Source organism: Palaemon carinicauda, chromosome 26, assembly GCF_036898095.1.
Source record: "Palaemon carinicauda isolate YSFRI2023 chromosome 26, ASM3689809v2, whole genome shotgun sequence".
Taxonomy (NCBI): domain Eukaryota; kingdom Metazoa; phylum Arthropoda; class Malacostraca; order Decapoda; family Palaemonidae; genus Palaemon; species Palaemon carinicauda.
The window spans coordinates 94802558-94818127 of NC_090750.1; the positions used below are offsets into that span (position 1 = coordinate 94802558).

Sequence of the window (15570 nt, forward strand, 5' to 3'; positions counted from 1 at the left end):
CTTTTTCCAAAACAGACCGGTTTCATCACAGTTGAACACCTGCTGCTCTACGTAACCTTCCTCCGCCACGATGCTTATGAACATTTTAACAAAGTCTTTAGCAGCCTTGGTGTCCGAACTCAAAGCTTCACCATGACGAACAACTGAATGAATCCCGGTCCGTTTCCTAAATTTCTCGAACCAACCTCGAGGCGCCTTGAATTCTTCTGTCGTAGGATCGGCTAAACTCTCCCCCGCGTCACCCCGAGAGCGCGCCGCCTTCAAGTCACTGTAGATAGCGCTGGCCTTCTCACAAATGATCATTTCCGTGATCGTATCGCCAACAATCTCCTTGTCCTTTATCCAGATCAACAAAAGGCGTTCCATCTCTTCCAGAGTAGGGCTACGACGTTTAGAAATAATCGTGATCCCCTTCGAAGGTTTCACTGCTTTAATGGCTGACTTCTGTTTTATGATCATCGAGATTGTAGACATATTCCGGCCATATTGTTTAGCCAGATCGCTAACACGTACACCTCGCTCATGCTTTTCTATTATTTCCTGCTTTAATTCTAATGAAAGCATAGACTTCCTCTTTTTCTCACCACTACTACTACTTCCTGAACCGAAACTAAGCTTTTTAGGACCCATGATTACGGAACACAGAAAACAACACGTGAAAAGGCAAGATAAAAAACTGTTAAAACTGAGCGAATAAAGGACAACCACACGATGCGCACGAGATGAGAGGAGTGATCAAGGTGACACTCGATTGGCGTCCCTCCGATGTGCTGCCGTCTAGCGGCGTCAACAACAAACTACGCTGGACGCTTTCGAGAAAATTCCACGGGTAAGCATATTGTTTACTCCGTATGTTGGAGCAACACTTCGTATGTTGAGACAGAAATTTGGTCGAATTTTACTTCGTATGTTGGAAAATTCGTATTGGTTTCGTAACCGAAATACAAACCACGCTATTTACATGGGGTATTACTTCCGGCGTAGCTGAAATGACGAGCCATTAGATTTTTAACGAGGGTTAACTACCCTCTCGCTAGCTAGCGAGGGGGTAGGAGAGGGGTAGCTAGCTACCCCTCCCCCCTCACACACCGGTGAACTGATTCACTTCGCTTTTGGCTCGGACGGTGGGCAGACGTGTCTGTTCCCGTCCTCGCATGGCAGCCATTAATGTTTTGTCTTTACTTAATTACTTACTTTTCTTATACTTAATATATATATAAACATTCTTATGTTTATGTATATATTTGAGTATAGAAATACAGTAAGTTTCCTTTTCAGTGTTTGTGCTGTATGTGTGTAGTGTACGACAACATCTCCATGTAGTTCCAGGCCTCTACGGTGACATTTCGTGGGTCGCGATCTCTCCCTTGGTCCTTCGGTCCTTCCTTCGGCTTCCGATTCTCGGGCGCCGCGGGGAATCGTCATCGCTGGACTTTATTTATTAATCTGTTTTCTCCGCTGTTCCTCCTTCCCTACGGGGAACTTGGACTATCAGCGTAGGGAACATGGGAGTTTAGTTTGACTACGGTCTCTCTCTCTCTTGAGGTCGTTCACCCTTTTATTACTATTACGTATTACGGTAGCTTCCTTCCCTTTGCGGGTTGAGTTGCTTCTCCGTTATTTTGTCTCAATTATTTTAATGAAATCTAATTGTATTTGTTAACTTTTCAGCTTCTGTGTAGAACGCTTCCCTTCGGGGTTCATTCGTTCTTCTATTAGTGAACATTCTTAGATGAATTACATAATTATAATTGTTATAATTCTATTTTTATTACAGTTCTCCGCCTTCCTCCCCTTCCCGTGAGTGTCAGTGGGGGAGGAGGGCGCATACCTGGTGTGTAATTCTTATGTTCTTTTCCCTCGGGGTTCCTCTTTGGAGTTCCCCCGGGGGAATGAATGTTAACTAATTATTTATTTTATTTTCACAGTTAGCTATCTAGTTTTTCGTTTGCCTAATACGCCAATGAAGTAGAGCTGTCCTGTTTGGGCCTGGGGAGTCTGCTGTTGCCGCCTCCTCTCTAGGACTTCGTCATGGGCGTGTTCCCTTCTCCTAGAAGTTCTCCCGTGACAGCTGTCAGCTCCTTAGTTCATTTAGAGCGCTCAGGAGGTTCGCCTTCATGGCTGGGTAACTTCCCTTCCGAGGGAGGTTCCCATCCCAGGTATGAGTTTTTTCTCCTTCAAAGGGGGGGGGGGAACTTCTCTTACCTTAATAATTCCTGGTTGGTTTCCTGGTCCTCGGGTTGTTATGCTCTTGGTGCTGAGCAATCCCTTTTGTAACCATGCTCAAGGGGCTTAGCGGTTGCAAGGCCGGACCATGGAATTCGTGCGACTATGCTCTTGGTGCTGAGCGGTCGCACTTGCAGCTACGCTCAAGGGGCTGAGCAGCTGCAGGAGCTCCTCTTTGGAGGGTTGCTCTTTATAGGTCAGCTTGCTGATCCAACGGCCCTAAGGGGCGCCTTCATCTGTTCTTGTCTCTGCTTCGAAGTGTTCATCTCTCTCGTTCGCGAGAGAGGACACTCATAGAGACTCCTCTTCGGAGGATTCCCCCTGCTGTTGTTGCTGATGTTGCTGAAGGCTCAGTTCCCCCCTCCGAACATCCTTTGAGGGGGCAGCTGAGTCCAACGGTCTCTCCTGCGAGTGCCTCTCCCCCTCGGGGGAGTTTACTAACAGAGACTCCTCTTCGGAGGAATGATGATGGTGCTCCTGTCCGTGGTCGTCTTCATCTTCAGCCCCGCAGAGGATCCTCCTCGACGAGAACAGACCGTTTCAGCTGCTTCGCTAGACCTTTCGGCAGATCGTTCGCGATCTCCGACACCTGCCAGACCTTCTTGTCTTCCATCTCCGTTCCTGGACGCAGATGCGCAGTGGGCGCCTCTCCACCCCGTTTTCCAACGGGCACTGGTCCCTTCGGGGCGAAGGGCTCATCTCACAATGTGAGTAAGTCCCTTTAGTGCCAGGTTTTTACCTGTGCAACCTCGTTCTCCTGCGCGCTCGCCGCGCAGTAGTTCGCAAACGCTCTCCTGCTGTGGACCAGACTTCTGCTGAATCAACACTCCAGCGATCTCCTAGCTGAGTCTCGCCGTAGATCTCCTGATCGTCAGCGCGCCCTTTCTGATGTGTGCAATGCACGCCAACGTTCACCCTCGCGCCCACGATCTCCGGATCTGGGCGCAGGCAAGGAGATTATTTCTTCGCTGAACTCCCACGTTTGCCTGCTCGCCAGCGCACATCTGCGCGCCCTTTCTTGATGTGCGCAATGCGCGCCAACGTTCGCTCACGCGCCCACGATCTCCGGATCTGGGCGCAAGCAAGGAGATTATTCCTTCGCCTCCATGGCGACGATCTCCTGCGCTCCCTCAGAGCTCACCATCTCCGGTGCGCACCTCGAGACTTAAACGAGTCTCTGCGCGCCCGCGTGCCCACGAGAAGTCTCCTGTGCCCGCCCACGAGCGTTCGCCCTCGCGCGCAACCTCACCATCTGGTTCTGCACCCTCGCTGATATCTTCTGGCCGCGCAACTGCGCGCCAACGATCTCCCCGGTTCCTGCCTCGTTGCACGCAGTTCAAGAAGTTCCTACGCTAGCGCACAGGCGCTCACAGGTTCCTCTGGACTCGCAGCGCCCTTCTTGAGTTTCGCGCGAAGTGCACCCACGCACAGTTCCAGTCCCAGTGCTCACGCACTCGCCAACGCGCCAGCACGCTTCCACATCACAGCTCGCCGCCCACGAGGCGCCTAAGCTAGCGCACGGGCGCTCACAGGCTCCCCAGGGCTCTCCTTGCGCGCCAGCGATCTCCTAAGCGCCCGCGCGAGTCTTTGCCTGCGCGCAAGCGTTTTTTAACGCGCCTATGCTTGAGTTCGCCGTAGGTCTCCTACGCGCCCACGCCTTAACTCTCCTGTACGCGATCGGTCGTTACGCGCCATCGCTCGCCAACGTGCCATCGCCTGTCAACGCGCCATCGCTCGCTTATGCGCCATCGGTCTCCCGGCCGCCAGCGCTTGCCCTTACAACCGCGCCCCCACTCGCCTGTGCGTCCACTCGCCCGCACGCATGCGCACCTACGTTCCCCCGCGCGCGAACCAACGATTTTATCATCGCGCGAGCGCCAGCACGATTTCGTCTGTGATTCGCATCGGGTTTCGCAACACGGTAACCTGGCGAGTCTTCCGGAGCGCGTACATCCAGATCATCGCGTCACGATCTCCACCCCGTAAACGCAGAGCAGCGCACGTGCAGGAGCAGGAAGAAGCTTCAGAGAGGTCTGGGCAACATTCTTCTCCTTCTTTTCAGGCAGGCCCCATCATCTCTACTTCTCAGGATCACCCGATCCCCTTCCCTCCAGCGGGAGTCGTTGACACTGCGGCTGTCAGCCGTCAGCAGAGGAGGTACTTCGAGATTATAGGGGAGCCTGGTTTAGCTCTGCCTCTCCACCATTCCGTGGAAGGGCTTACCAGGGAATTTTCTCTCGAGAAACTCTCCGCCCGGCAGGTGACATTCTCGGCTTCGGAGATCTTGAGGCAGGTGAAGGCCGCAAAGTGCACCATGCAGGCCACTTCGTGGCTGGTCGTCTGGCTTGGATCTCTGGACATCCTGTTGCGATCCGAGGATTTGTCCAAGGAGAGCACCAGGAAGACCATGGAAACTTTCCTCCTCTCGGGCACGAGCACCATCGATTTCCGGCTCACCAAGTTTCGAACTTGTGGGCAAACTCGATGTTGAAGCATTGAGATGCAGTGACCGAGAGGTTCCTCTCGGAAGTCCCAACCATGTATGTCGGCAAGCTCAGACACTCTTCCATCCTTGGAAAGAGCTTGTTTGAGCCCAAGGACGTGGGACGGACAGCTGAGATGTAGAGGAAATCGAATCACGATTCGCCCCTCCAAAAGGCGCTTACATCCAGATCCTACAAGCCTCCAGCGCCTCAACGACAACAGCCTCGTCAGCCTAGGACATCGGAACCGGCTCCGGCGGCAAAGACAAAGGTGTCTAAACAGCAGCCCCCTCCTATCAGGGACAAGAAGGACGGGAAGTCCTCCAGGGGAGGCAATAATCCTAGAGGGAGTGGCCGAGGCCACAAACGCTAGGATTGGCAACCCCCCTGCCCCCCAGTGGGGGAATGCCTAAAGTTGCGCGTTCAGGTGGCAGCAACTCGGGGCCGATTCCTGCACGATCTCTGTGATCAGCCAAGGATATCGCGTCCCGTTCATAACATCTCTACCTCCCCTGACAGCGAATCCAGTGTCGCTGAGCTCCTATGCCATGGGATCGGCAAAGGGGCTAGCCCTTCGGGCAGAATCCGAAACCATGCTCTAGAAAGATGCTCTCCATAAGGTCGTCGACGGCTCCCCCGGCTTCTTCAGTCGACTCTTTCTTGTAAAGAAGGCATCTGAAGGCTGGAGACCCGTCATCAGCTCTGAACAAGTTTGTCGAACAAACTTCGTTCAGCGTGGAACAGCAGAGTCGATCAGACTTGTAGTGAGACCACAAGACTTTAGGTGCACACTGGATCTAAAGGACGGGTTCTTCCAGATCCCAATCCATCCGTCTTCCAGGAAGTACTTGAGATTCAGCCTAGACAATAAGGTCTACCAGTTCAAGGTGCTGTGTTTCGATCTCTCCACAGCACCGCAGGTGTTCACCCTGATATCTTCGTGGCCACACAGGATCGGCATCCGTCCCCTTTGCTATCTGGATGACTGGCTAACCCCGGCGGTCTCGGAATCGACCCTTCTTCGACACCGAGACAAGCCTCTGGGACTTTGCCAAGATCTAGGGATCATGGCAAATCTCGAGAAGTCTTCTCTGCTTCCATCCCAACAACTGGGATATTTAGGCATGATATTAGACAACAATCTCCCAAAGCCTTCCCATCAGACGACAGGATAGAAAGGCTGAGGAGAGTCGCAGAACCTTTCCTCAGACGAGGAGAGCTTCCAGCCCAATCTTAGTTACGTCTCCTAGGTCACCTTTCCTCCCTGACCTGTCTAGTTCCAAACGGCCGCCTCAGGATGAGATCCCTGCAATGAGGGCTCATGTCCCGGTGGAATCAAGGCAACGATTCCCCGGACACTCTGGTCCCTTTGGGACCTGCGGAACGAATGGACCCGCAGTGGTGGTTGACCTACGGGAACCTTTGAAAGGGAGTGGATCTTCTTGTCCTTCCCCCGTATTTGATGATGTTCTCGGACTCGTCAAAAGAAGGGGGGGGGGGGGGGGACCCACGTTCTGATCCAAAGGATCTCAGGCCTATGGTCAGAATCAGAAGGTACCTCCACATCAATCTGCTAGGAATGAAGGCCGTATATCTGGCCCTTCAACAGTTCCAACAATCCCTGTCGGGTCACTCCGTGAGCGACAACACCGCAGTAGTGGCTTTTTTTCAACAAGCAGAGTGGTACCTTTTCATAACAGCTTTCCCATCTTGCAGTAGAGATACTGAGATGAACCGATTCCACTCAATACCACTATCGGCTCGCTTCATTCCGGGCAAAGGAATGTGCTCTCCGACAGTTTGAGCAGAGCCTCGCAGATAGTGAGTACTGAGTGGTCTTTGGACCCTCTAGTAGCCAACAAAGTCCTGACTTTGGGGACCTGTTCGCGACAGCCTTGAACTTCAAGCTGCCGCTGTACTACTCCCCAGTCCCGGACCCCAAGGCACTCTGGCAAGATGCCTTCCTGCAACGGTGGGACAACATCGACGTCTACGCCTTCCCACCGTTCTATCTGGTGAGAAGGGTGCTCAACAAGACCAGACTATCGGTCAACCTGTTGATGACTCTGATAGCTCCGCTACGGCATCATGCAGAGTGGTTCCCGGAACTAATGCATCTCCTGATGGAACTCCTGAGAGAGCTTCCCCCACGACACGAGCTACTCAAGCAACCACACTGCAACATCTACCACAAAGCCGTAGCATCGCTTCGGCTTCACGCCTGGAGACCATCCAGCATCTCCTCACAGAGAGAGGCGTTCCGCAACAAGTTGCGGAGCGGATGTCTCGACACCTGCGAAAGTCATCCGCAGGGGTCTACCAGGCGAAGTGGAGAGTCTTCTGTGGATTGGTGTCGTGGGAGAGGTATCTCTCCCCATGATGCAACTATTCCAGCAATAGCGGAATTATTGTATACCTGTGGGAGGAAATGCGCCTTTCGCTCTCGGCGGTGAAAGCCTATCCCTCAGCCTTAAGCCTGGTCCAGCAGGCTGAAAGGAATAGACATTTCCTCTTCGCTGGATCTTTCTTCGCTCATACGAAGCTACGAACTTACCTGCCCCCAGTCGGAAGTAAGACCTCCATGAAACATGGTTCGGGTTCTTAGGGCTCTCAAGAGACCTCCTTGCGAATCATCACGCCAGGCTTCTGATTGTCACCTGACTTGGAAGACGGTACTCCTGCTCTCTCTGGCCTCGGGCAAGTGTGCCTGCGAACTTCATGGTCTCTCGTACGACGCCGCCCATTTAAGAGGAAAGGGGGAGGTAACGTTCAGGTTCATCCCTGAGTTGGTTACTAGACTCAAAATCTTGGAGCCCGGACCCTCGGTTCGACTCCTCCAGGATTTCGAGTCTCCGTTCTGTAACAGATGACGCAGACCTTCTCCTACTATGCCCAGTAAGGAGTCGGAGGTGTTATCTTAAAGAACAGCTGCAGTTTGTCCTCACGTGCAAGCCCTGTTTGGGAGCACAGGAAGGACGGAGAAGAGGGTCATCAAGAATGCCTTTTCAGCCTGGATTCGAAGGGTCATCCATCACGCCCTGAATCCAGACCCTCCTCCGTCACGTCGCCTTAGAGAATACGACGTCAGAGGCATCGCAACGTCCCTGGCCTTCAAGAGGAACTACTCTGTGACGCAGGTGCTACAAGCTGGAGTCTGGAAGCGTCAAACGACCTTCACAGCCCAGTACCTGCAGGACGTGACCCACAGGAGCTTTGATACGTTTTCTATCGGCCCTGTGGTGGCTACACAACAGCTGGTCTAACCTCTGGCTCCTTAATGGACAGGTAGCAGAAGGTTGAGGGCATTGTTACCTGGTTTTAGACTGCATGAATGAAAGAAGTATGTCTGGTCCTTACTTCTTTCTTCATCCTCCCCTCTCTTGGGGAAAGCAGCCTCCTGGGTTCTCTGCATAGCAGACCTCAAACCTCTGCAGGTAAACCATGCTTCCTTGTGTTCCTAGTATTAAGATAATACTGTCGCGTCCCCCATACCCTGACGAGGTGGTATTGGGAACGTCCTAGCCTAGAATTCCATCTAAGGGACTTCAGGTCAACTTCCTAGGACAAGTCACACTTCATCCCTCCACACACAAGCCTATGTAGCCCGCACGTTCCTTGCGGAGCAAGGAACTTGCGAGGTGCAGCGACTCTTTTTCTCGAGTGCTGCTCACTCGGATTCTGAGCCCCCGGGCAAAGCCAAAGCCAGTAAGGCTGGGACTTTCCATCCTTCCTAAGGGGTAAGTCACCCCATGTAAATAGCGTGGTTTGTATTTCGGTTACGGAACAATTGACAAATTCGGAGATAATTTGTATTTTTCCTAACCATACAAACCTTAGCTATTTACACATATTTGCCCGCCAGCCCTGTCCCCCAAGGCAAGTCCTACCTCTAAGCGAAGTGAATCAGTTCACCGGTGTGTGAGGGGGGAGGGATAGCTAGCTACCGCTCTCCTACCCCCTCGCTAGCTAGCGAGAGGGTAGTTAACCCTCATTAAAAATCTAATGGCTCGTCATTTCAGCTACGCCGAAAGTAATACCCCATGTAAATAGCTAAGGTTTGTATGGTTAGGAAAAATACAAATTATCTTCGAATTTGTCATGTTAGGACAATCGTATGTAGAGGTTCCACTGTATGTTCAAAAATTTATTTTATTATGAAAATATCATTTTGCATATATTTCTTCTTCCTTAAATCAATTGTATACGTTAGAGTTTTGGCGAATTAGGTAACCGAAATCTCACCCTGCACTAGGCTAGCTAGCCTATGCGCTTTAGTATACTTTCAAACATGTTCCCGATTTACCCTCGTGTATCGTTTTATCAATTCATAAGGAGATAGATATCTCCTAGAATTATTATATAACTCGATACTCGTCTCCAGTGGAGATTTAAGGGTAATCCCTCCTCCCTCTGAGTGCCGCCCTGGGCGACAACCCTATTTTTAAATATAAAACTTACCCGCTGGTTATATAAAGGGCTGAAGTCCCCTGACGCCCTGGCAGAAATTCAAATTCTCGCGCTATCGAAGATACGGCAGGTGTACACCCGCACCCTAGCGGTAGCTCAGGTGGAACACCACACCAACTTCAGTTCTTCTTCTGCCGCCATAGCTGGCTGACATATTGAAGTTCGCTCTCGTGGTTTTACTCTTTTGGGAAGTTGTTTGGTGATGTACAACGTTCTTTTCTGAGTTTAAGCTATCGTTAATTGTTTTCTCTTTTTTCTAATCTTGAAATCTTTTTGTTTGAGGTTATCTTTATTAGTATTTCTCTTATTTTTTGCTCGTCGGTCTTTCACGTAACCATTCAAAATGGCCGACTCCTCCCCTGCTTTACGTAGGTGTGTTAGTGAAGGGTGTCGTACTCGACTTCTTAAAGGATCTATTGATCCTCATAATATTTGTGTGAAATGTAGCGGTAAATTTTGTTCATTAGATGATAGATGTAATGAGTGTCTTTCTTTAACTGATGATGATTTTGTAACATACGATCGTTATGTTAGGAGACTAGAGAGGGATAGAGTTAGGCGTAGTTCTTCACGATCTGTGGATAGAGCCTTACCTAATGTTAATGTTCCTAATCCTATTCCTTCCCCCGTGGTGGTAGATCAGGAACCTACTATGAAAGACATGTTTACTGCTATTTTGACTCTTGGTGAGAAAGTTGAGTCCTTAGCGGCAGATAGAAATACGATTTTTTCCGAGTTAAAGGTACTGAAAAACCGTGATTCTGTCGGAACTGTGGAAAGTGTTTCGGTGTCTGATGTTAGTGTACCGAAAAGTCGTGACTCTCGGTAATGTGAAAAGTGTTTCTAATGTGTTTAGTGTTGCGGAGGGTGCGTCTGCACGATCTTGTCGTTCACCTAGCCTAAGACCTCTTTCGAGCTCTCGAACCCATGGGAGAAGTAATGTCGAACGGCTTAAGGGAACGAGAAGCGTCATCAATCGTGCAGACGTCCCCTCGAACGTTCCTGTTGCCGTAGCTCAGGCCGTTCACCCTCATTGTAGGAAAGGTGAGGTTCATGCGTTATCCCCGTCTTCCGATGAAGGGTCGGGGAGTGAGATCTGGCGTCGCGCGTCAAGACCGCTTAAACGGACGCATGAAGTTTCTCAGCGTCAGGAATCGCCTGTGCGTCCAGGATGTAGTTCGTGGGACTCACCGGAACGTTTCCGTTCTCCCATCGCTTGCACTCCGGCTAAACGTCCAGATCACCGTGTTCGTGTGGATAAGATTCCTTCCGATTCAGACCATGTTACGATTTATGCTCCCCCTCTTCCTTCAGATTGGCTTTCTTCTCCCGAAATACGTGGTGACGTTGGATCGAATATTCCTTTAGGGAGTTCTGTAGATCCTAAATGGTCTATCCTTGTGACTATGAAGGAACAACTCTCGTCGTTGATGGATTCTTTTCAACCAGGTGTTGGCAGTATGTCTGGGCGTCAGGCGGCAGACCAGTTATCGCACAGGCGTTCGATGGTCTCTGGTCTTGACGAGTTATCGCTTAGGCGGTCTCCCATTCATAGTGTTCAACACCAGGTTGATTTTGATGAGTCACGTCAGAGAAGTTTGGTTGACCGGTTTTCGCCTTCTGGTCGTGTGGAAGAACATCGGCGTTGACAAGTGGACGAGACGCGTCAGCGTTTTGAAGTTGTGGATCGGCGGCGTCAACAACTTGTGGACGCGTCGCGTCAAAACATCAGCGTCGACATCTTGACAGCTTTGATCGTTCGCGTCAACAGTTTTCGGACTCTACGTGTCCACTCAGCGATCTTCGGCAGTTGCCTTCTGAGTCCAAGCGTCAATCTGGTCAACAGCAGTCGGATCCTAAGCGGTCTCGGCAGTTGTTAGTTGACGAAGATCGTCTACCCTTCCATGTTTCACGTCAATCTACTTCGACCTCTCCCCGTCAGTTGGATGCAGATATTGGCTTTGACAGGCAATCCCATCCAGACTTTGTTCCTTCGGTTCAGGCTGCAGCAGTTGCTGCACTGCCAGAAGACGAACTTGAGGAAAAGTCTGATGTGGACGATCCTATTGAGGAAGTCTCTGAGAATGAGGAAGAGAAGCATTATCAACATGCTGTTGATCTTCGCAAGTTTATGTTGATTCTCACTGGAATTTTCCCGGATCAGTTTACTCCTGTGGCCCCTCGTTCTCCGCCTTCTGAGTTCATCTTAGGTAAAGCTACCAAAGTTCCAGTTTATACCAAGATGGTTCTTTCTCGATCCTCTAAACGGGCCTTGAAATTAATGGGTTCCTGGTTGGACTCTAAGAAATCTTTTGGCAAGACGGCCTTTGCCTTTCCACCCGCTAGGTTGGCTTCTAAATCTAGTGTCTGGTACAAGACTGGTGAAGTGTTGGGCTTGAGTTTTCCTTCGTCTGCCCAAGGGGATTTCTCAAGTTTAGTAGATGCTTCTCGTCGTCTTGCCTTAAGGAAAACGAAGATTTGGTGGTCTATTCCAGAGTTCGATCATTTGCTTAAAGGTCTGTTCAGGGCCTTCGAAGTGTTTAATTTCTTAGACTGGGCTCTGGGGGCTTTGAGTAAGGGGTCTCAGATATGACGGATACGGACACTAGTGGACTGGTTCATTTGATGTCCTGCTTGGACAAAGGTGTGAGGGATGGCTCCAACGAGCTAGCTGCCTTGTTCATGGCTGGAATCCTCAAGAAAAGGGCCACGATGTGCTCTTTTCTCTCTGCAGGAGTGTCTCCCTACCAGAAAACGGGCCTTCTTTTCGCTCCATTGGCTAATACCTTATTTCCGCAAGAGTTGGTAGGCAAAGTGGCCACTGCTCTCACGCAGAAGGCCACGCATGACTTAGTTACTAATACGACAAGGAAAGTTTTGCCGTCGACGTTTTCCTCTCGTAAGCCTAAGGAATCCTCTTCTGGTTTTCGACCTTCGCAGTCCTTTCGTGGGAAATCCTCTGGAAGGGGCTCTTTCAAACCAGAAGGAAGGAAACCTAGAGGCAGATGGGGCAAGTCCGGCCGAGGTAAAGTCTGACTGCCCTTTCCTTCAGACAGCAGTGGGTGCCAGGTTGACTCACTTCTGGGAGGCTTGGGAGAGAAATGGAGCGGACCCCTGGTCCGTCCAAGTGTTAAAGGAGAGTTACAAGATCCCCTTCCTGGCAATTCCTCCTTAGTCACAGATCCGGTGGATCTTTCGCCCAAATACAGAGAGGGACCGAAGAAGCTAGCCATGCGTCTTCAGACGTCTCTTTTATTAGAGAAGCAGGCAATAGAGGAAGTGCAGGATGTAACGTCTCCGGGGTTTTACAACCGCCTTTTTCTAGTACCCAAGAGTTCCAGGGAGTGGAGACCGGTTCTGGACGTAAGTGTGCTAAATGGTTACGTCCAAAATTCGACGTTCACTATGGAAACTCAGAAGACAGTTCTGGCGGCTGTGAGGAAGGACGATTGGATGGTCTCTATAGATCTTCAGGACGCCTATTTCCACCTTCCGATTCATCCCAGCTGCAGACGTTATCTGAGGTTCATGGACGGAAACAAGGTCTTCCAGTTCAGGGCTCTTTGTTTCGGACTCTGCACGGCTCCTCTATTGTTTACGAAGATCATGCTGAATGTGGCAAGCATGCTGCATTCGAGGGGAATCAGAGCCTCTCTGTATCTGGACGATTGGCTGATAAGAGCCTCCTCAGCCGATTGTTGTTTGAAGGACCTCAAAATGACTTTGGATCTCTCCAGAGAACTGGGCCTCCTGGTGAGCTCGAAAAAATCGCAACTGACTCCATCCCAGGAGATTCTTTATTTGGGGATGGAGATTCACAGTCGGAGTTTTCGGGCTTTTCCGTCGTCGGTGAGAATTCAGGCAGCCCTCCTAAAAGTCCAAACTTTCCTGAAGAGAGAACTTTGCTCCATAAGAGATTGGATGAGCCTTCTGGGGACTCTCTCATCATTAGAGAAGTTTGTGACCCTGGGGAGGTTGCACTTGCTTCCTCTTCAGTTTCATCTCAATCGCCATTGGAAGAAAGGGGACAACCTCGACAGGGATTGCATTCCCATCTTGGTTTCCATCAAGTCTCATCTTCAATGGTGGTACAACGAGCCCAGACTGAAAGAAGGCTTGTCTTTACTTCAGAAGAGCCCAGACCTTGTGTTGTGTTCCGACGCCTCCAACTCGGGGTGGGGAGCCACTCTAGAGAAGAAGGAGCTTTCGGGGACTTGGACTGTGGAGCAAACATCTCTCCACATCAATCAAAAGGAGTTTTTGGCTATTCATCTGGCTCTCATAGGCTTCGAGAAGCAGATCAGGGGCAAAGTGGTCCAAGTCAATGCGGACAGCACGACAGCTCTGGCCTATATTGTGAAACAAGGCGGGACCCACTCTTGGCCTCTGTACGAGATTGCAAGACTACTTCTCATTTAGGCAGAGGAAAGGAAGGTGACTCTTTTGACTCGATTCATCCAGGGGGTCAACAATGTGAGCGCAGACAGACTCAGCAGGGGAGGTCAGGTTCTCTCCACAGAGTGGATTTTACACCTGGACGTCTGCAAGAGTCTGTGGCGGTTATGGGGTCGTCCTCTCGTGGATCTCTTTGCCACCGCAAAGACAAAAAGGCTGGAGTGTTACTGCTCTCCGGTTCCGGATCCCGAAGCCTTGCACATAGACGCCTTTCTGATGAACTGGTCACACATGGAGGTTTATGCTTTCCCTCCGTTCAAGATTCTTTACAAAGTGATTCAGAAGTTCATTTCCCACGAAGAGACCAGAATGACACTGATAGCTCCGTTCTGGCCGTCAAGGAGCTGGTTTCCAGAGGCACTGGAATGGATGGTAGATTTCCCGAGAAGCCTTCCCATAAGACCCGATCTTCTCAGACAACCTCACTTAGCCCGAAATCATCTAAACCTCCGAGCTCTACGTCTGACTGCCTTCAGACTATCGAAAAACTCGCTAGAGCTAGAGGATTTTCGAAGAAGGCAGCCAAGGCAATTGCAAGGGCAAGGAGGTCTTCAACCATCAAGGTGTATCAGTCCAAGTGGGAGTTATTCAGAGAGTGGTGTAGGACTAACGCGATTTCCTCTTCCAGTACCTCTCTTACCCAGATAGCAGATTTTTTCTTAGACCTTAAATTTAAACATAATTTCTCGTCATCTACTATTAAAGGTTACAGGAGTATGTTGGCAATGGTTTTTAGACACAGGAACCTAGACTTTTCTAATAATAAGGATCTACAAGATTTGCTTAGGTCTTTTGATACAACCAAGAAGATTCAAACAGCTCCCCTTGCCTGGAATTTGGATGTTGTCCTTAAATTTCTCATGAGTGACAGATTTGAGCCTTTACACTCGGTTTCATTTAAGGATTTAACCTTGAAAACTCTTTTTCTGGTTAGCCTTGCCACTGCTAAAAGAGTTAGTGAGGTACACGCTTTAAGCAGGAACATTGGTTTTCGGAATGGAAAAGCCATTTGTTCTTTGCAACTGGGGTTTCTGGCCAAGAATGAAAACCCTACTCGGCCATGGCCCAAATCCTTCGAGATTTCTAACCTTTCTGATTTGGCTGGAGATGAATTAGAAAGGGTACTCTGTCCAGTTAGAGTATTACGGCTTTATGTGGACAGGACTAAGAATCTGAGGGGTAACTCAGACGCTCTTGTGGTGTGCAGTTCGGAAACCCTCGATGCCCATGTCTAAGAATGCTTTGTCTTTTTTCATTAGATTGTTGATTCGAGAAGCTCATGCTCAGTGTGATGAGTCGGATCAGAGGCTTCTCAAAGTGAAGACACATGAAGTCAGAGCGGTACGACTTCAGTGGCCTTTGAACAGAACCGTTCTCTGCAAAGTCTGATGGATACGACCTTTTGAAGAAGTAAGTCTGTTTTTGCATCCCATTATTTGAGAAATATTCAGACTCGCTATGAGGACTTTTTTACGTTGGGTCCTTTTGTAGCGGCAAATGCGATACCACTACGTTCCCTTTTTCCTAATACCCCTTTTCTATCTCTTGGAACTCGTTTGTTATGGTTGTTTGTGGAGATTGGTCGTCAGTCTTCCGCAATCTTTGATTTGGTTAGGTGGTCAATTTGTTCCTAGAGTGCACCCGGAACAAGGGTATTGGTTGAGGTTCTGTCATGTTATAGGTGGTCGTACCGTTTGACAGCTCCTAGAGATTTTCAGCCCGAGTGGATCACTGGATCTCTTAAGGATAGCGGACGAAATGAAGCAGAGTATCATTGCTGTCAGCTTCCTTATCAGGTGAGAACCGCTTAAGTTTGTTGTATGTAACCCTTAAGTGAATTTTCAATATGTAGCTGTCTCTGACCCGCCACCAATGGGTGTCAATCAGCTCTTTATATAACCTGCGGGTAAGTTTTATATTTAAAAATGATATTTTCATA

General features: G+C 49.8%; 1 protein-coding gene across 4 annotated transcripts in view; it reads left to right on the forward strand.

Annotated features, from left to right (window-relative positions):
* LOC137619702 (zinc finger protein ZFP2-like) overlaps window positions 1–15570 on the forward strand; it is a 216539-nt gene that overhangs the window by 83265 nt on the left and 117704 nt on the right. The gene's annotated exons all lie outside the window — the stretch shown is intronic.